The sequence below is a fragment of the Caretta caretta genome, chromosome 1 (genome assembly GCF_965140235.1).
Source record: "Caretta caretta isolate rCarCar2 chromosome 1, rCarCar1.hap1, whole genome shotgun sequence".
Taxonomy (NCBI): Eukaryota; Metazoa; Chordata; order Testudines; family Cheloniidae; genus Caretta; species Caretta caretta.
Genome location: NC_134206.1, coordinates 220016413 through 220038036, shown reverse-complemented (window position 1 = coordinate 220038036; position 21624 = coordinate 220016413). Strand labels below are relative to the sequence as shown.

The 21624-nt window shown below is 43.5% G+C and overlaps 1 protein-coding gene across 2 annotated transcripts in view; it reads right to left on the bottom strand.

The window, feature by feature from the left end:
* Positions 1 to 21624, bottom strand: part of TSPAN9 (tetraspanin 9) — a 269639-nt gene that overhangs the window by 185286 nt on the left and 62729 nt on the right. The window contains exon 2 of one of the 2 annotated variants that reach the window (XM_048823385.2): positions 7320 to 7400. The exons of the other annotated variant lie outside the window; for it this stretch is intronic. The gene's annotated coding sequence lies outside the window, so the exon portion shown is untranslated. The remainder of the gene's footprint in view (positions 1 to 7319; positions 7401 to 21624) is intronic. 2 annotated transcript variants of the gene reach the window in all.

Sequence of the window (21624 nt, the reverse complement as noted above, 5' to 3'; positions counted from 1 at the left end):
GATCACACTACTATGTACAGGGCCAGACAGAGGGTTTGGGGGCAAGTTAACAAGCTAATCCTGACACTTTACTGATGCATTTTATATTTAAAGAGGATGAAGGAACATATGGGAAAAAAAAATCTTTGGGCAAATCCCAGCCTTTTGCTGTAGTAGGAGTTGAAGCCAAGTGCTGTTTTGTTTTATAATGGGAGTGTGTGTAACATGTTGGTTTTTTACATGGAAGAGGTGCATGAGACTTATTTTTGGGGGAGTGGAGTACATCAGTGGTTAACACAACACATGGGTAGTAAGGAGAAACCCTTCACTGGGCATCTCCCTCCTTTTAAGGTTTCTTTTGGTAGGTGTTTCACTGAAGCACTCCCTAGCTTGTTTTTAATTATCTTTATGGAGTACAGCCATATTTGAAAATGTTGACCTCATTTGCAATGCATTAGTTTCTCCATCTGTAAAACTGTGATAACAGCACTTACCTACCTCACAGACGGAGTGTGACAACTAAGGGCCGGTCTACACTAAACAGTTAGGTCGACATAAGGCAGCTTATGTCGATCTAATTATGTGAGTGTCTACACTACACCCTTCCTCCCATCGATGTAAGTGCCCTACTACACCAACATAATAACTCCACCTTCACAAGAAACATAAGGCTTATGTCAGTGTAGTTAGGGTGATGCAGTGTCTGTATAGACACTGTCCCCCTTACACTGGCTGTCTAGAACCCAGCTCCCTCCCCCCCCCCATACACCTGGAGTGCTGGGCAGCTGGACCCTGCTCCTGACTAGGAGCCAGGGTGAGAAGCCTGGGGGGCTTTCCCCCGCTTCCAGCTGGGAGCCAAAGACCAGGCGGCTTTGAACCTTGCTCCCAGCTGGGAGCCGGGGTGAGAAGCAGGCGTAGCTTCAGACCCTGCTCCCAGCTGTGAGCTGAGTGCCCCCCCCCACCTGCTCCCTGCTGGGAGCTGGGCAGCCTTGTCAATTTCACAACTTGGTGAGCCGTGAAATCGACAAGGCTACCCAGCTCCCAGCAGGGAACAGGCGGGGTGAGAGAGGCCAGAAGCCAGTGCAGCTGGACCCCACTCCCCAGCGGGGAGAAGCCTGGGCGGCTTACCCAGCTCAGAACAGGGGGGCGAGAAATCCCGGGTGGGCAGCTTCCCCCCACTCCTGACAGGGAACGGGTAGGTGAGAAGCCCCAGGCGGGCAGCTTCCCCCTATGCCCGGGGGAACAGTTAGGGAGAAGCCCCAGGTGATTTCCTCCTCTTCCAGCAGGGAATGGTGGGGGGAGAAGCCCCAGGTGATTTCCTCCTCTTCCAGCAGGGAATGGTGGGGCAAGAAGCCCCAGGTGTCTTCCCCCCACTCTCAGCGGGAAACAGGTAGGGGAAAAACCCTGGGAGGCTTCCCCTACTCCCTCTGAGGGAACAGGGAGCGGGGAGGAGGGGGCAGCCTGCCGGGAGCCCGGGAGCTGTGGGTCAACCAGACTGGACTCTCAGCTCCCCACAAAGCCCCTCTTAGTTTAGTGGAAAGCTCCTGGTGAGGACACACACTACCGACCCAAGGAGGGTAGTGCGGACATGCACCACCGCAGTAACTGTAAGTTGACCTAGGTTTGTCGTTTCAGAGGAACAGCCGTGTTAGTCTGTATTCGCAAAAAGAAAAGGAGTATTTGTGGCACCTTAGAGACTAACCAATTTATTTGAGCATGAGCTGTAGCTCACGAAAGCTCATGCTCAAATAAATTGGTTAGTCTCTAAGGTGCCACAAGTACTCCTTTTCTTTTTAGGTTTGTAGTGTTAGTCTGTCAGATGCTATTGCAGACTTAAAATTCATCAGATTGCAAACACAGCCCTTGTCCCAGCTGCTCTTGTTAACGCCACTGCAGAGGTGATAGATGGGGGAGCAGAGAAGGACTTCAAGGACCCTCTCTCTCTCACACACACACAGTGAAAGTGGGGGTGGCGGGGTATGCAGAGAGGGAAAGAGAAAATGAAAGGGGCTAGGATGGGGAGTGGACACTAGTACTTGCTGGACGATGACAAGCCTAAAGAGCAGAGACTGGGACTGGCTAGGTAAGACAAGTGGGTTTGGAAAAAGGAGCCCGGGGTGGGGAAGAGACAGGACTGAGACAGAGACAGGTTGGAGGGGATGGGGCAGAAGATGACAAGCTCAGGGGGAATGGACAGAAGAGTGTAACCACAAGTGCACACTCCCACAGGGCCTGGAATGGAACCCAAGATGTCTAAGTCTCAACTTTCCTCTGCTGTCAGCAAATATCTGTGAAATCCCCTGCCAAAGAGTGTATCTCATCCCCCTCTAGTGCTGGTCCACACAGATTCTCACAGAAGACAACAACGCACTACTGCTATCAGTTACTCTGTTAGCTCAAGAGGCAGAGATCTGTGCGGTGAATCTAAATGCTCCCATGCTGATGAACCATGTGGGTGTCAATATGATGCCAGAGGAGTGATTTTTTTTTCAGTTTGTTTTTTAAAAATCCTAGAAAATTACACCCAAAAAGAAAGTATACTAAAAGAACATAAACATCGCAAAACCAAGTACTCAACATTTTGGAAATACCAAAATTAAGGCTGCCTGTGCAACCTTAATGGGGGCCCCTTATGTGTATGCATTAAGATACATTCTTTAATTACACGTTCATATACTATATTTTCCACAGGATCTCTGCTTTGTTCAGTGTACAGGATGGGGATGAAATAGGTTTGTGTAGTGAAGGAGGCTGTTGACTTTTACAGTGGTCTTCAAACTTTTTTTCTGGGGACCCCGTTGAAGAAAATTGTTGATGCCTGCGACCCAACGGAGCTGGGGATGAGGGGTTTGGGATGTGGGAGGGGCTCAGGGCCGGGCAGAGGGTTGGGGTGCAGGGGTGAGGCCAGGAATGAGAGGTTCAGGGTGTGGGAGGGGGCTCTGGGCTGGGGCAGGGGATTGGGGTGTGGAAGGGGAGTCAGGGTTCTGGGCTGGGGGTGCAGGCTCTGGGGTGGGACTGGGGATGAGGGGTTTGGGGTGCAGTAAGGGGTTCCAGGTTGGGGGGGGAGGCTCAGGGCTGGGGCAGGGGATTGGGGCACAGTAAGGGGTTCCAGGTTGGGGGGGGGCTCAGGGCTGGGGCAGGGGATTGGGGCACAGGGTTGGGGCGTGGACTTACTTTCGGCGGCTCCTGGTCAGCAGCGCAGCCGAAGTGCAGAGACAGGCTTCCCGCCTGTCCTGGCACCGTGGACCGCGTTGTGCCCTGGAAGCAGCCAGCAACAGGTCTGGCTCCTAAGCGGAGGCGTGCAAACAGCTTCACGCGACTCTCACCCACAGGCACTTCCCCTATCCTGCAGCTCCCATTGGCCGGAAATTGGCCAATGGGAGTGCAAAGCCAGTGCTCGGGGCTGGGGCAATGAGCAGAGCCCCCTGGCCCCCCTGCCTAGAAGCCGGCCCCGCTGATGGCCACTTCCGGGGCATAGTGCAGTGTCGGAAAAGGTAGATACTAGCCTGCCTTATCTGGGCAGCACTGCCAAAGGGACTTTTAACGGCCCAGTCGGCAGTGCTGACCAGAGCAAGGTGACCAAGTGCCTTACATGCCGTGATCCAATACTGGGTCGTGACCCACAGTTTGAAAAACTCTGGTTTATCGAACACCTGCCTCATCTGTTGCAGAAGTTGGAAGATGTTCAGTGAATGAGGCAGGGGATTGCAGAAACAGAAAGGATGATCTCATAGTAAAAGCAGCTGAATGCTGCCCAGAAGAACTGGATTCTATCCTGTCTCTGCCACAGAGTTCCTCTGTGATGTTCCGCAAGTTGCTTCAACCAAACTTTTCACATGTGGTCACTAATTGTGTATTCCTCATTTTCTGCGTGCCTGACCTGAGATCATGAGGTCTGATTTGCAAAAGTGCTGAGCACCCACAGCTGCAACTGAAGTCAATGGGATCTGTGCTTTGAGCATATAAAGTGTTACCTAATGTGCAGAACTCTGAAAAATCAGGTCCTGGGCATCCCAGATTAGGCACCCTATATTAGTAGATACTTTTGTCCTTAATTTTCCTGTGCCTTAGCTTCCCATCTCTAAAATGGGGACAATACATACTCATCTCCTCGGGTGCTATCAAAATAAATTCTTTACTATTGGTGTCTGAGTGCTTCATAAATATTAATGAGCCCCACAGAAAAGCCTGTTAGGAAACTAATACTGTATTCAGAGCAGGGGTTGGATAGTGTGCAGTAAATAAGGCTTGTGGCCATCCATTGAGCAGTGGGGCAAAAACAAATTCATAGTCAGCTGCACACTAAGTGAGCACTGTCCATCCTGTGCACTGAATGAGGTGGTCCTGGGGAAACAATAGTATGTGGTCACTTAATTAAAGAATGTATTTTACTGCATCTGTACAAGGAGGCTGCACAAGCAGCCTTAATTCTAGCATTTCCCAACTTTTGAGTGCTTGCCTTGGCAACCGTAAGAATGTTATTTTTCATATCGTTTTTTGGTGTAACAGAGTGGTACAGCGTCTTCCCATAATACCAATATATCTGTATCCACACTAGGGGTTGTAACACTAACTATAACATTAGTTTAACTATAACACCAACATAGTTACAGTGGTACAAAAACTGCGTGCAGACCAGCCCTTCGATTTTAACCTGGAGCCATGGCAGTCATTTGTTGTGCACAGAGGAAACAAATTAGAGGGAACATTAGACAGAGAGAGCTCAGTCTCCATGGCCCACTCAGGCCATCTCTGCGAAACCGCCAGTAAGGGTGTAAAAGCAGCAAGTGAGTGGTTTTTTGAATTGCAGTCCCTGTCCACTATGGTCTGGACTGAAACCCATTTCTCTCAGACCACCAAAAACCCATCAGAGGGCCCTATCTTTCAGACACTACCAGCCTAGGCTGGATGCAAACAAGTGACTTAGATACGGGAACTCTATTATTGCCCATTATTGATCACATGAACTGTCTAGCCCTCTTAGATTTTCCCCCTCAAAGTTAAGACAGAAAAATGATCCATCTGGGGAGAGATCTAAGGCAGCATGGCTACTGGGAGTTTAGGCATTGGAATCATCCATGATGCTCTATCACCTGAGAAGTTTCAGAGGCTGTTAGACAGCTTTTGTAAATGAAATCCCATTTCATGCCGGGGTCTGGACTAGGTGACCCGGAAAGTTTCTTCCATCCTTTAGATTTATGATATTCTTGAACACCATTACTGTCATGTCCATTTTACCACAGTAGTTTTTCACTTCAGTGTATAGTAACTCAGATAAATAGCGGCGATATCTGAAGCACACTTTGAACATAACCAAAAAAAAATTCTCAGCAGTGGCGTCATATCAATGTGCATTAATACAAAAAGTAGCATTATACATCAAATCCTAAATCCTCCTGGTCTTCCTTACAGTATTCACGCAAGTAAGGCAATATGATGATTTTATTAGAAAATAAGAGACAATCTTTCCCTGATGGCAAGATCCTCATCAGATATGCTCACTAACAGCTACTCTCTGGTACAGAAGTTCTTAAGGGTTCTGCTAACAAGATTTTTATTTTTCTTTAAGTTTTTCTGAAAAGACAGACCGATGGTACATAAGCTTCTGGTTATAACTTCTCAGAAAATTAAGGGAGCAGCTAATAAAACCATCCAAACCACCATTTAAAACATCCCCAAGTGAAAAGTTATTTAAATTAAGCCCAAGTTCAGAGAAGATATTTGTTGGTGGAAAAAAGCTTTGATAAGGAGGCACTGACTCCAAGGCCTGGATCTCACCACTACTTTGAGGAGTTATTGGTAATGTAGACAGATCAGGACTACGAATCTTTCTATGGTTTTCATTTGGAAGGGGACTGAATATAATCTGATTACGGATAATACAGCTCCAAGTAAAAGGAGGTTGAGTAAGATGAGCTAGAAAAGGTTTTTTAAATTAACATTTAAGTCTAATGTCTAGTCAGTGACCAAGGGTTTTGGACGGACAGAGAGAAGAAAAAGGGTCACCGGCATCCTGGGGGCCCTGAACTCAGAAAAATAAAGCTGGGACGTTTCCAAAACGACACCACTATCCCCACTCTGGAAAGTTCACACGGCTCAGCTTGGTCATTCTATTGAAGCATCTGATATAGCAAGGGGGAAGGGAGTCAAGGCTTTGGGCTGGACGGAGAGGGACTGTAAAATGCCTCTGATGTATGGCATAATGCCCAGGCAGCTGCTGCACAAATGCCAGAAGTGGGACCTTCCACTGCTTCAGCTGGATCCCTCTTAACGTTTTGAATTACAGATGGATACCTCACTTTATGGGATTCTGTTGGAACACAGGAATGCAGAGGCTGCTGCCACATGTGTCCTCATCATTCTAGTTTGAAGTCGCTGGTGGGAAAATGGTAGCTAGGTAGGTCTAAAATAATGGCTAAGGAGTGTGTTTTAGCATCTGTATATTTGGGGTTCCAGAAATTAATTCTTTCTGCTACTTCAGACACTACAGCAGGTTCCTGTTAATCTATTAAATGCAAAAAAAAAAAAAAAAAACCCCGACAATGCAGCAGTAAGACTGAACAGGGTTTTTTGGTTTTGTTTTTCATTTTAAAGATAGAAAGTAGAGAAGTTAAGGTTCTAGAGCAACACAATATGAATCAGGAATTGTGCAAGTTAAAGTACACAATCTTACAGGTTATCTGCAATTTTTTTTAAAAGTGTGTTATGCCTGTTTTTGCTTCTTTATGATGTAAATAAGACAAGCTTGGTCTTCTGGATTTTGATTTTTTAATGTTTTACTTTCTTAATACTTTCAAAATAGCAGGAAGATAAAGTCTGATATTCCCTGTTTTGCTGGAAGCCTTTCTTGCATGACTCCCTTTAATTTAACAAAAATTTATTTTCTCCCAATGTTTTAAAGTGTTTGCATTACATAGGTATTAAAAACAGAGTGTACAGCTTTTTAAACAGCCTGAATTAAAAAAAACCCCTCTTTCTAATTTAACTACATTTCAACTTCTTTGGTACGCTACCCGTTCTCTACTGATCAAAAGATTCTTGCAAGGTAGAAAAGAACTGAATTTCTAACGTAAAAAATCAGGGAGAAAAAAAATCTAAAGGCTTTCAAGACTTCTTTATACATTATAAACCAGGAAAAAATGTACACAAACATGATTTTCCTCCCCTTTGCAGGTCCCCTTTAACATAGCATTGACATAGCTTGTAAATTCTATTGCTTGCTTGTTTTCAAGAAAAAGAGAACAAAATTGTCTATGAAGAATTCAACATAGTTCCAATAAAGCTTTCAAGCTTACACAGCTCATTGAAATGAATGGGGTTGGAGAGGGATGGAGTCCTACCTTTCACCACAGCTACTGTTGACTGGAAATAGTTTGCAAGGCTGGGGTAACAGGACAGCAGCACATCTGTTTATCTCACAACTGAAAAAGATAAACATTTATTTTTCCTAAACAAAAGGTCAGAGTTTACTGAATGCAGTAAATGAGAAAAAATCTGGGGATTAGTATGAGAGAACGTTAGGCAGGGGTTATGATAAACTGCTTGCAACTTTAACTGGAAAGTTTGCTACCAAACCCTATCAAATGCCACAGTTATCTTCTACAACTAGGTATTCCTCTGGTCAATGTAATACCAATCTGGAAAGCATTACTGTTAGAGGTCTGGTAAACCCAAAAATGGTGCTCAGAGCCTTTTGCCCTTCTTTAATGCTTTAAAGGAAAGGTACAAAGAAAGTCCACTCCAACGCTCATATTGGTAGGTGAGTGGGACACTGTGGAAGGGGGCAATTTCCTCTCATGCTTTTTGCTTAGCACACGACTTGCACTCAGGGCTACCCTGATCTTTAATATGGAGGTGCTGCCCAGGGAACCAACAGGCCTTGAATGTAGTGTTTGATCTTCACTGGAGTTGCCAGGGAATTCCCCCAGCTGCACCTCACTCCACCTTATGTGTATGATGTACAGACACAAGGCTTCTGATCGATCACCAATGTGGATCTTGACTGAGCAACACTTGGGCACCCTCTGAGCTCCATTAAAAAAAATTCCTGTTCTGCAGGAGTGATTTGAGAGAAAGTTCTTGTGGCTACTGAACTGGACTAGAACTCATGAGATCCGGGGTGTACTCCTCATTTACTGTGACCTGATGCAAGTCACTTAATCCCTCTGTGCCTTGTTTCCTCGCCTGTAAAACAGGGATAATGATACCTCCTTTGCTCCACCTTTTGTCTGCCTTGTCTATTTAGTCTGTAAGCATTTTGGGACAAGGACTCTCTTGGATGACTTGTCTTCACTGCAAAGTTAACTCGGGCTCTTACTTGGGTGCACTGCCCTTCATTTGGCTCTCATGCACACAGAAAAGCCTCTGACCCGAGTTTGGTGGTGCTTTACACCCAGGCTAGCTGGCCCATCCTGGGTCTATAGGCTAAAGTCCGATTGCTGCTTACAGGCGGGCTGATAACCGCCCATTTTACAGTGAGGACTCAGGCTAAACCACTCAAGGGCCAACAGTCCTCCAGTACCTTCCCACAATTCCCCCGCTCCGTGTACCCAAAAGGACAGACAAGTTCTCCCACAATTCACTGGGAAATAATCAGAGCGGCTCAGTCTACTGCCCCACAAAGAACCCTGGGATGTGCCCCAGGGGTCCTAACAACAAACACAAGTGAGTGGCGCACCAGTGTGGACTCAGTTCAGTGGACGTACTAGAGTCTGGCTCTGCAGTGTGGCCACTCACACCCAAGTGCTGATCCCCTGTGATCATCTACAGTGAAGACACACCCTTACTATGTGTGTACAGTGCCTAGTACTGGGGGCCAATGATCTTTGTTGGTGCGTTTAGGCGCTACTATGCTATAAATAAATGTTTTATTTCCCACCAAAAAAAATACTAACACTAAGCATAACAAACAATAGTCAATTGTGTTGTCTATCATTTCAGGCTGGATAAGTGTTCAGTGTCTCAGATTGGAAAGTACAAAAAGGCAGAAGCAACAGGAATTTTATGCAATCTCGATTTTCCTTTTGGTTATTTCATCACGTAGGGATACATTATTAGAAGAAGGAGAAACCGCTGAGAGCACTACTGACAACTGCTCCCAAATCCTCTGTTGTGATCCATCACTTGACAGCACCTCATCTTCTTGTGCAGTTTTTTTTAAATAACATAGCTGTACCCTGAACAAAAGGCTCAACTAATATTCACTCGTTCATTTTATTAAATTGTGCTGCCTAGTCAGCACCCTATAATCATTTTAATATATGGGATGTGGCAGTTCAAAATAAAAGTCTTCAATTTATTCTAAGTTACAGCATGTTGGGCATAAATCACACAGTGCTGGATATTCTGCATGATAATGTGACTTAGAAAACTACCGATTCTTGATCCTAGCCTGTACTGCAGACTAAATGGTTGGAGATTTATTTAGCACATTTATAACACCCCAGTTGGCTGGCACTGTGTGAATAAAATCAATACAAAACATTACAATCAAAAATAAGATCCTGCTAGCCCAAACGGGCTACCAACCAGAAAATGAGGATCTGCACAAAGGTAACTAGTGCTGCCAACTCTTGCAATTTTACCATGAGCCTCACAATGTCTGGCTTTGTCTTAAAGCCTCGGCTCCTGGAATCTATGTGATACAATCTCAGCTTTAATTTAAAAATAAAAGTTTCTAGCCCTCAAGCGAACCAGACCTCAATCAGCACATATTTTTCTAACAGGTGCCAACTGATCCGGGGTGGGAGGTACAGCGCTCTGTACAAGACAGTTTCTGCATTGACAAGCTTGCCGTCTAACTCAATAGACAACACTTGGAATCTTAGAGGATGGTGCTAGCTAGGAGTTTGGGAACTAAATCCTGGCCCCCCTTGATTTCAATGGAAAAAACTTGCATAGACTTCCTGAGGAGTCAAGCTTTAAGCATGTGAGTTTTACTGACATAAATTAGCATGTGCTGGCCTTGTGGAAGAAGTAAAACTTCAAAGGTATTTTAATGAAGATAGGTTTCAGAGTAACAGCCGTGTTAGTCTGTATTCGCAAAAAGAAAAAGAGTACTTGTGGCACCTTAGAGACTAACCAATTTATTTGAGCATAAGCTTTCGTGAGCTACAGCTCACTTCATCGGATGCATACTGTGGAAACCGATGAAGTGAGCTGTAGCTCACGAAAGCTTATGCTCAAATAAATTGGTTAGTCTCTAAGGTGCCACAAGTACTCCTTTTCTTTTTAATGAAGATAGTGGCAGATGGCTGCCACTTTTACAACAAGTGTTCTAGAGTTCTCTTGGTTCTGTCCCATCACGGGATTCGTATACACATACAAGCTCTGATTTGGAGTGGGAAGCATATTACCTTCAATAACCTACTTTGAGAACTTTGTCCTACAAGTTATTAAGCAGTTTAAAGAATAGACATTATGGATACAAATTGGATTACTCTCCAACAGACACTGGGATTATTTATATTGTAAATTTTTTCACACATTTATGAAAGCTCAGTTAAAGTATTTTTAGAAAACTAACTAGCACAATATACAATATTAATTGTGCAACTGGTAATCACATGCAGACATTATCAATATTTCACCTTAAAAAAGTGTTAAAAACCAAAACATCTTATACAAAGAACGGTAAAGGTCAGAAATTGTTATTGACACAACTATGGTTATTAAAGGCCAAAATTAACTTGTTTGCTTAAAGCTAGGCACAAAAGTCCATATTTAAGCTTGATTTCTAAAGGTGCGAAGTATTCACAACTGTCACTGAAATCGTCTCCCAAAAGATGCGTAAATATGGATTCAGGTGCCAAACTTTAGGCACAAATGTTCAAAAATGTTGGCTTCATTTGCAGATCAGTTGATATAATTCCACATTCCAGCTATCTGAACCGCATTCCAGCTATCTAGGAATATGAGAGAAAACTGTACTGAATAATATGAATTTTTATCACAGAAAACTGGCGGGGGGGGGAGGGAGAACTGCTTCTGATCACACCTCTGGCTTTAATGTTTACTACTAGCACTGCAAATATTTCATACTCAAACTCAAGTGGTCAGCTCTTTAAAAAAAAACAAGAAGAGAGATTTAGCACTGTAAAAATTAAAGGTGAAATGCTGGCTCCACTGAAGTGAATGGGATTTTTGCCACTGACTTCAACAAAGTCAGGGATTTCACCCTGAAAAACATAAGATTTCAAACCACACTACATGTGCTTGAATTCATTAAAACCAAACATTATAGGACTCAAACATTAAACAGAAAGGAAAGCCAGAAAAAACTAGGGATCCAGTGATCAAACTTAGTTTAATATAAAAGATTAGTGGGGGAAACCATTTTAATTATAACACACACTGTGATTAAGTGACAAGGCACCGCTTTAAAAAAGGGGTAGGGGGAAAGGCACATTTAACACACACTCCTCTTGTCGATCCAAATGAGACGAATCCATCATCACATTCTAGGGGTTGATTATTCTTGGAGGTTTTCTAATGCTGAAAATAAAAGGGGGCACTAATGTTCATGAGGGTGACAGAAAACCTAGCAGAGTAAGAAATTTTAGACGGAGAGTTATTTACAGATATTTTCCTGTGAGAAAAGAATGGAAAGAATGTAGCTGGGACCATTAACAAATCCACTGGAATACCGGTCTGTGCATTATAGTCAGTAGATTTGGTGAAGGGGGATGGGGGGAGTAGAAATCCAAACTTTAGCATGTAATCAGAAAAATCCTGCTTTAGAAATTTGAACCAGCAGCTAGAAACATGTAACATAATAGAGAACCCTCCTTAAAGGTACCCTACTTCCACAGGCATTAGAAACAAGAGAGCGCTTATACTGCGTATGTGAGGTCTATGACTACAGCCAATGAAATACTGAAAAGCTAGCTGAAATAAAGCCAGAGATACTAAATCCTTTTATTACCCTGCAGGGACCTATTTACAAAGAAATGACATGAACAAAATCTGTGTTTCCTTACCTTTTTGTGTGAACGGTGCCGCAATTCATGTGTGCAATTCATCAATAAAAATGTTGACAGAAGTTTAAATACATGCACACCATTAAACAGAACAATAAAGATTAAAAATTAAATAAAAATGGCCTAAAGTGACATTTTGGGTTAATTCTCTAGACCTATTTCTGGAGATCTGGGTTCAAATGCAGTAATGACACAGTATAGCTTGCCTTTTGTATGGCATTTGATATGGTTCTGCAGAGTGTTCTCATGGGGTAACTAGAGAAATGTGTATGCAACAGAACTACTATAAAATGGGTATACAATTAAAAAAACAGAGAAGCTATTAATGGTTCAGTGTCAACTAAGAGGAAGTATCTAAGGAGGTACAACAGGGGATCCATTTCCAGTCCCGTGAATAGTCAATGATGTAATTGTCATCTGAGAGAATGGAATGGGGAATATATAAGAAAGATCAGGGGTTGATACAAAGTTGGGAGGGACTGCCAGTCCTTGGGAGGACAGGGTTAACCCTTTCCCTGCTGCTTAGCATACCAGCTACGTGCAGGCACAGAAAAGCTCTTCCGTTACTTCCCAGTACATCAGGTATGTCACTCTGTAGTGCTGATGTTCCACTGTAATATCAATGCTGCCAGACGCAGCACACCACCCAGAAGCTGCCACAGAGTTCAGCCAGAGAAAGGCTTAAATATAAAGTAACTATAAGACAAACTGGAGAAAAATGGGCTGAAACTGAAAAAGAAAAAAAAAGACAACTGAACAGTAGGATTTGGGATTAATAGTTATTGAAGAATATTGGTTTGACAGGACTAAAACAGTCAGTCAACAGGAATCAACAATGAGACTTCCAAAAAAAGGGCATTTGTCATACTGAACTGTAGCAACAGAAGTACCAATGTGCAAAGCAAGCCAGGTAATTATTCCTCTCTCGACAGCACTAAATTAGATGTCAATTGCAGTGATGAGTTAGTTTAGGTGCCACTTGTTTCAAGACTGTCTTCACAGATGCAAGAAGTTTTCAGCTTACTTTGTGGGAATGATCAATCATACCGGCTACAGCTTCAGACCCCCAGAATCCAATGCTGGGAAATAAATCAGTATCATCTTTAACCAAATGTGGGCAAATCATGCAGCCAGCACTGAAGAAATACCTGCCACTCACTTCTGAATCAGACCCCTGCCCCTCATGTCTACTGAAAGCCAATAAGAAACAACAAGGTCCATTAGAGAAAGAGATCAATCACCATTCCTTCACAGAACGCTGCCTCCCAGTCATGCTGGAAGAGTCAATAGGGCCTTTTATTTCAAGCCCCCACCACCACCACCACCACTGCTTGGGGTCCATAATGGGGGGTACCATCTAGATCCCTTATAACACAGGGATCACCCAGAGCCTTATATGGGTGGACTCCCCACCCCCTAGGGTTTTATGATGGGGGGACCCCCAGGCCACTATAATCGAAAGGGTCAACTTAGGGCCCTTATAGAGGGGGGTACCGCCTCTATGCCCTATAATGGAGGGCACCCACCCCAGGTATTACCATTAAGGGGAAACACATAGAGGTCTTATAATGGGGGAATCCCCAGCATCCTAGAATGGAAGGAGACTTGCTAAGGGCCTAGCTCATCTTCAAGAAAATAGCGCTCAGTGTAAGTGACACGGTCAGCTACCATTCTCTCTATAGTTCCTTTTCTAGGCAAAGTGACTGAGAAGTTGGTAATGTGCTGTCTCCAACAGCACCTGACCTCCTTCAGTATCCTAGTAAAGATAATCTAGGCATGGCCCAACACCTAAATAAATACTTTGCCTCCATTTTTAATATGGGTAATGAGGAGCTTAGTGGGAGTGGCTGGTGGTAACAAGAATATGGAAATGTGAATTGCCACATCAGAGGTGGAAATCAAATTCAGCTTAATGGGACGAAATCAGGGGGCCTGGATAACCTTCATCCAAAGATATTATAGGAACTGGCACAGGAAATTGCAAAACCAATAGCAAGAATTTTTAATGAATTCATAAACTCAGTGGTTGTACCCTATCACTGGAGAATTGCTAATATAGTTCCTATTTTTAAGAAAGCAGGGAAAAAAGGGATCCAGGAAACTACAGGCCTGTTAGTTTGACCTCAATTGTATGCAAGGTCTTGGAAGAAATTCCGAAAGAGAAAGTAGCTACGGACAAAGAGGTAAATGATAATTGGGATAAAATACAACATGGTTTTAGAAAAGGTAGATTGGTCCGGAACAATCTGATCTCTTTTTTTGAGAAGATAACTGATTTTCTAGACAAAGGAAATTCAGTAGAGCATTTGATTTTAGTAGGGCATTTGATACAGTTTGACAAGGAAAATTATTAGTTAAATTGGAGAAGATGAGGATTAACAGAATAATTGAAAGGTGGGTAAGGAACTGGTTAAGGGGGAGAGTACATGGGTCATACTAAAAGGTGAACAATAAGGAAAGAGAGAGGTTACTAGTGGAGTTCCTCAGGGATCAGTTTTAGGGACAGTCTTATTTAACACTTTCAGTATTGATCTTGGCACAAAAAGTGGGAGTGCGCTAATAAAATCTGCAGATGACACAAAGTAGGAGGTACTGCCAATACAGAGGAGGACCAAAATATCATACTAGAAGATGTGAATGACCTTGAAAAGTGTAGTAACAGAAATAGGATGAAATTTAATACTGCAAAGTCATACGCTTAGGGACTAACAACAAGATTTTTTACTATAAACTGGGTACATATCAGTTGAAAGTGACAGAGGAAGAGAAAGACCTGGGTGTACCCGGCTGATCACAGGATTACTGAGAGCACCACAGCCATTTAGAAGGCTAATGCAATCCCAGGATGCATCAGGCAAGGTTTTTCTAGTAGAGATAGGGAAGTGTTATTACCCTTATACAAGTGACCAGGGAGATCTCATCTGGAATACTGTGTACAATTCTGGTCTCCCATTTTTAAGGAAGATTAATTCAAATTGAAACAGGTCCAGAGAAGGGCTACCAATATGATCAGAGGACTGGAGACCCTCCCTTATGAGAGGACACTACACACAGTCACGTTTCGTCAACAGAACAGTGGAAATGTACACACTGCAATGCTCCTTTCGCCAATAAAATTCTCCTGCTTTGCTGACAAAATAAAACCACGAGACGCGTAGAGCTTTTTGCGGCAAAGTTAGATCGACAAAGTATCTGGGTAGACACTGTGCTTGGTTATGTCATGGTAAATGGCCTCCAGGAGGTGTCCCACAATGTCCATCCTGACCTCTCTGGTCAGCAGTTTGAAAATCACTGCCCTGAACCCAGGTACACAGGCATCCTTCCCTCCCCATTTGAAGGTCCAGAAGGCAAAGGAAGCAAACCGTCACTCTGGTGCTGCACCAAAGACCTGCGGCTTCTATAAGGAGCTGGACACCATCCTTAGCGGTGACCCCACCTCCACTACCAAGAGCCCCACAGATACTTTGGCGGGACTGGAGACGGCAGACAGTGGAGTCAACCCTGAGGACAAAGTCATGGATGAGAAGGCTGAGTTGGAAGACAATGGGAAGCACGTGGCAGGATCGTCTGGTGGCTCAGCAAGTCAGAAACTCTTCTCTGCTCTGGAGGGGTCTAGCCAGTCCCAGCAGTCCATCTCTGGTGCACATGATGCAGGAGGAGAGGCCTGATAAGAGATCTTTTTGAGTTGATGCTGCTCAGTTATATGAGGTAGAGCTGACCTTTGCTCTGTATATTCTAGAAGTAGATGAAGGGATAGACTACATGACGATGATGGTCCTTTCTGGCCTTAAAAGTCTAGGAGACTGTGGAATAACCCTTACTGGAGATATTCAAGGTGGGAATTAGACACTCTTCTACCAGAGACGGTTTAAGGATAACCAACTTAATCCTGTCCATTGTGCAGGATAGACTAAAGACTCTGTCAAGGTCTCTTCCATGATTCTATATGGATTGCATATGTTAAAGTAGCACCCACACTCATACAGAATCTGGCATGACTGGCAATCTTTGCTCAGAAATTACTCAAAACTGCAAAAGGAGGGCAGGCTTGAAGAACAGCTGTATAAGAGTTCCATCTTGGAATAGCAGGGGATCCTGCAGGTCTGGAGTACAACCCACTGTCACAGCCAAGAGGGGAGTCCAGGACTGGAATAGCAGGGGGGCTACAGTGCAAGACTGAGGACATGGGCAGAATTCCATGCTTCTGAAGCTTGCACTAAACTAGGTTTTTAAACACACCCACACAAACATAAATCAATCATTTAAGAAAAATCTAAATTAAAGTTGAAAAACACTGAATAGGCAGAGATAACTTATTTGGAAACACTTTTGGGATCAGACACCTAATAACTGGCACAACAGTGACAGTCAATGAGTGACATGGTACTAAAACTGCCAAAAGAAATAAATAAGCTGGCATGTAGTGTTAAATCAGACACTGATAAGGCCAGTGACAGTGCAGTGACATTTGAAAAGGACAGCATGAGACAATAAAAACTTAACCACTTGCTGCCAGCAAGTCTGCAAATCTCACCATCCGCATTTCTGTCTCATGCCAAGAAATCCAGCCCTCTGGAATTCAGAGATGTAAGCACTCTTTTTTTTGCTGGAGGTCACCTAGCAATAACACACATGAAATACACACAAATGAAATTCTCCTTAAAACAGAGAGGTCTCTGATGCTAATGGGAAATGTGGTATTTGGAGAGTTGATGAAATTGCAACAGCTGTTGCAGGGGGGAAAAAAAAAAAGAATGAAACGCTGGAGCCATCCTAACGGCTGGACCTAAGGAACAGCCCAAGAGGAGGGATATCTTGGAAGTTCTCATACACCTCTTCTCCCCACAACCCCGACTCCCCTTTTTCCTCCAATTTAAATTTTAACTTACAGACAAAAAGAATAAAAGGTATAAATAGAACAGCCTAAATTTTTTCTCATCCACCCAGACAACTCATCATCCATTAGTTCACAAATCCTCCATGTACAATCTTCAACATTATGGAGATGTGCACCATAGAAAACCTCACTACGGACAGTTAAACGCAGAGAAGGCTAATAAACACAAATATAAATCAATGACATCAGTCAGAGACATCTGCACCAGAAGATTTTGCAGCTCCCCAAAAACAATGAACAAAATTCAAATAAAAACTAAAGGAAAAAACCCACCAACCACATACCTACACACTTCAGCAGCATTTAAAATCACTCCATCGTGTACAGAGGTGATTAGTAGCTGATGGCCAGCGTCTGCTTACTCAGTTTCTTTTAGATCACAACTAGGAGCCAAATCAAATATTCACTTCACCCTCAAATTCCATAAGGATCAGTAACATTGATGCTTGGACAAAATATTCCAGGGACCAGAGCAAGGTTAAGGCATGGACCATGCTGGTAACTCTTGTGATTTTATCCCAAGTCTTGTAATACTGGGTATTTTTCTTAAAGCCCCAAGTCCTGGAGCTGTGAGAGTCACAGCTTTCATTTAAATAAAAGTTTCTAGCCCTCACAATTGTGAAGAAAAGCTTGGATGTGAGAACCCAAAAGGTTCAAAAGCCAGAGGGCAAATAAAAAGAACCCAAAAGCTCACAATTTGGGGTAGGGGGGACTGACTCACAGTTTTTGAGCACTTGAGGTTGGCATTACTGCATAGGCACTAAGGGAAATCCATTTGAGCAAGCTCAAGGGTAATATAATATTTTTTGTTGTTTTTTTTTAAAACACATCTCACAGGTTGCAAGGATTATGAGCTGTCACTCAATGTCAAATTCAGATCAGACACCCTTGTTTGGAACAATGGGAGAAAGTGGACTGCTACCAGGTGTGTAAGAGTGCAGGGAGATTAAACTGCAGGAGAGTTCTGGAACAAAGGACTATGAAATGTGTGTCCTAAAAGGGGGGAGTGTCCCAGAGCCTGGGCTCCAGCGCAAGCCCAAACATCTACACTGTACTTTTATAGCCCCGCAGCCCAAACCCCACCAGCCCAAGCCAGCTGACATGGGCCAACCACGGGCGCTTTACTGCGGTGTAAACATACCCAATGTGTTCTGGATGTCACCCATAATAGCAATTTTTAAAAATATGCATTTAAGTGGTTTTACCTTTATTTACTGTTAAGAGTTCCCTTATGCATGTTTATGCAAAGCATGATAGCTCCTTGAGGAACAATGTATATAAACCACTCCAGTGATGATGCCCTGTTTCTTGTTTGGTCTGGGAGTTTGGGGAGTACAGTGCATATTTTCTACCATCACCCTTTTTTAAATTAAATACGTTTCCAAATGATGCCATCCTGCCATAAATACATATTTTTATGCTAACTGAACAGACATAACATCCCTTTTGTTTGGATAATTATACGTTCCTGTCCTAAATAATGGGTTGGTGGGGAAGAGAGCCGTTCTCGCCCAGAGAAAGAATGAGTTTAATGAGTCATGAAGGTGCACAGTGTGAAATTTTTCCAGTCTAAAGATCACAAAATAAGGCCCCAACCAGGCCACTAGCTCACACAGTATAATTTCCTTTTGTTTAGTATCTTATACAAACTGCATCCCAAAACACTTCACAGAGTTAGATAATGGGAGAGACAACAAGAGGCACAGGCGACGGAGGAAAGGCAGCTTTCAGCTGAGATGTGAAATGAGATGGACATTCAATGAGGCAGAGAAGCTATTCCGGATAGCAGGAGTGCAGAAGAGAAGGCTCTTACGCTGGCAGTAGCGAGATTATGCTAAGGGCCTAAGAGGAGGCCAGTGCTAGATTGCCCGGGGAGCAGAGAATGGAGTACAGAAAGAAGGTTCATGAACAGGCTGGAGCAAGGCCCTGTTACAGGAGTCTGAGAATTTGGGGCTAATGAGGGGTAGTTAACACAACTATGCCAGCAGCTTATTAGTGGGAACAGGAAGATGCTAACATCTGTCAAAGGCTGTCTGCTAGCATTTAGTCAGTGCTGTCAGAAGTGACAGATTTTTTATTTTGTCCTTCTTCACTGAACATCCTCTTAACTCTAAATCTGCTAACCTGATTGTTATATAAAATTTTAAATAAAAAATACTACTGTGTAGTGGCTATCTAATCAGTTTCAGCCACAGATCTCAAAGGCGGCTAGCAATTATCGTCCCAATTCATACCTGGGGAAACTGAGGCATGAGGTGGTGACGTGACATGTCCAAGGTTACATAGCAGTGACAGAGCCAGGAAAAGTAATTGGGTTTCCTGAGTCTTAATACAGTCCCATTCACTGGATCATGCTGCCTTATGTAACCTACGCATTCTGTATCAGAGAACATCTCTCTCCTCCCAAAACACTAAGCTTCTGTTAAAATTGCCTTTGAAGATTACACTCTGTCATCTCCCCCACACCGTTAGCTTTCTGACAATATCAACATTAAGATATTACAGCAATAGGTGCCTTAGAAATACTCAAGATAGAGACTGGGCTAACCAATTTTCTTAAGGCAATCAGCAAGCTCTTCTGGCGCACTCCTGTAACACTTGATGTACATGGGCTACAAACACACAGCTGTAACGACACTTCATTTTAAAGATGCATCAGAAACTTGCAATTCGTGATGACCACAAGTGTATTCTGAAACTTTACCCAACTGAGGTGGCTCACTGGCAACCTGCCAGGCTCTGGAGGGGTGGAACTACTTTGCTTAAAATGTATCAGATTGCAGCAGCCCTCATCTTTCATACAGAGGAGAAGAACCCAGAGACTACAAGGGCCAGTATCAATGCTCCATCTTTATCAGTGACCCTCCACTTGTAACAAGACAGAGCGTTATTCTACAGTCTTAATATGGAGATACAGTTCACATATACTACAGGTCCCAGCATGCAATGCTCCATTTAGATCTGTGTGACCCTGAGTTACGAAATATTTGACAATACTCCACAGCATACTAGTATGTGCAATGTACCGTTTTGCAAAAAAATACTTACATCTAAGCTGCTCACTGCCGCACTTTTCCATACGGAATAGAAGGGTCACTGTTTAGCACACGTGCATTAGCAGGGTTCTGTAGCACTTTGCAGAAGCTGTTTATAATCTGTGTCTTGTGAATATTTTATTAAGAAGAACATTAGGTTATATAAAAGCAAGGAGGTCAAGCAATGAATAGGTTTGTATCTCGATATCCCCTTGATGAAAGGTATGTGATCTAATGGTTAGAGCATGAAATTGGGAAACAAAGGTTCTCTTCCTGGCTACACCAAGGAGGCGGAGGCAGAGGCAGGTCACTGTGCCTCTCTCTTTCAAGTTAGAGGTGACTATAAATATCCATCTTTGTAAAAAGAAAAGGAGTACTTGTGGCACCTTAGAGACTAACCAATTTATTTGAGCATGAGCTTTCGTGAGCTACAGCTCACTTCATCGGATGCATACCGTGGAAACTGCAGCAGACTTTATATACACACAGAGAATATGAAACAATACCTCCTCCCACCCCACTGTCCTGCTGGTAATAGCTTATCTAAAGTGATCATCAAGTTGGGCCATTTCCTGCACAAATCCAGGTTCTCTCACCCCCTCACCCCCCTCCAAAAAACACACACACAAACTCACTATCCTGCTGGTAATACTATTACCAGCAGGATAGTGAGTTTGTGTGTGTGTTTTTTGGACAGCAGGATAGTGAGTTTGTGTGTGTGTTTTTTGGAGGGGGGTGAAGGGGTGAGAGAACCTGGATTTGTGCAGGAAACGGCCCAACTTGATTATCATGCACATTGTGTAGAGAGTTGTCACTTTGGATGGGCTACTACCAGCAGGAGAGTGAATTTGTGTGTGGGGGGCGGGGGTGAGAAAACCTGGATTTGTGCTGGAAATGGCCCAACTTGATGATCACTTTAGATAAGCTATTACCAGCAGGACAGTGGGGTGGGAGGAGGTATTGTTTCATATTCTCTGTGTATATATAAAGTCTGCTGCAGTTTCCACGGTAAACATCTGATGAAGTGAGCTGTAGCTCACGAAAGCTCATGCTCAAATAAATTGGTTAGTCTCTAAGGTGCCACAAGTACTCCTTTTCTTTTTGCGAATACAGACTAACACGGCTGTTACTCTGAAACCTGTCATCTTTGTAAAGTGCTTTGAGATCTATGGACCTATATGCCAGCAAAGCTCTTGTCCCTTGAGAGGCTGGGATTAAGAGTTCTGCTAGCCAGCAGAGAGAGGAGAGAAAGGGAAGAGAAAGGAAAGGAATGAGAGGCAGCAGTGAAAATGAATCAACATTACTTTAAAAAACTCTTTCGTTCTCAGCTGTTTGACTGTCATAGTTTCATTGCTTCCCCTCCTTTCAAGTCAATGTTGGCAGTTTTCTGCTTCAGCTGTAGGGAGTAAGAAGCTGAAGCAGCACCTTTGTTGCTGACAAACAGCTTGAAAATTCTAAGCCAATCAGAACCAGAGGATTAGAGGAGCCAATCAGAGCACAGATATGTGCACGTTCCCTATATGGCTCAGAACCAGCCACACAGCGATTATGTAAATTGGGGCCTTTCAGCCAGAGGGCAGGGATTTGCATGAGGGAGGAAAAAGCTGTACTGTTATGAATCAGTAACTCAACAGAATCCTGATGCTTTGACTGCCTGAGACAATTCCATTTCAGTACAAGCCTTATTATTTCTTTTATTCATTCTGCCCCCACTCCATAAATTACCCATATCTCC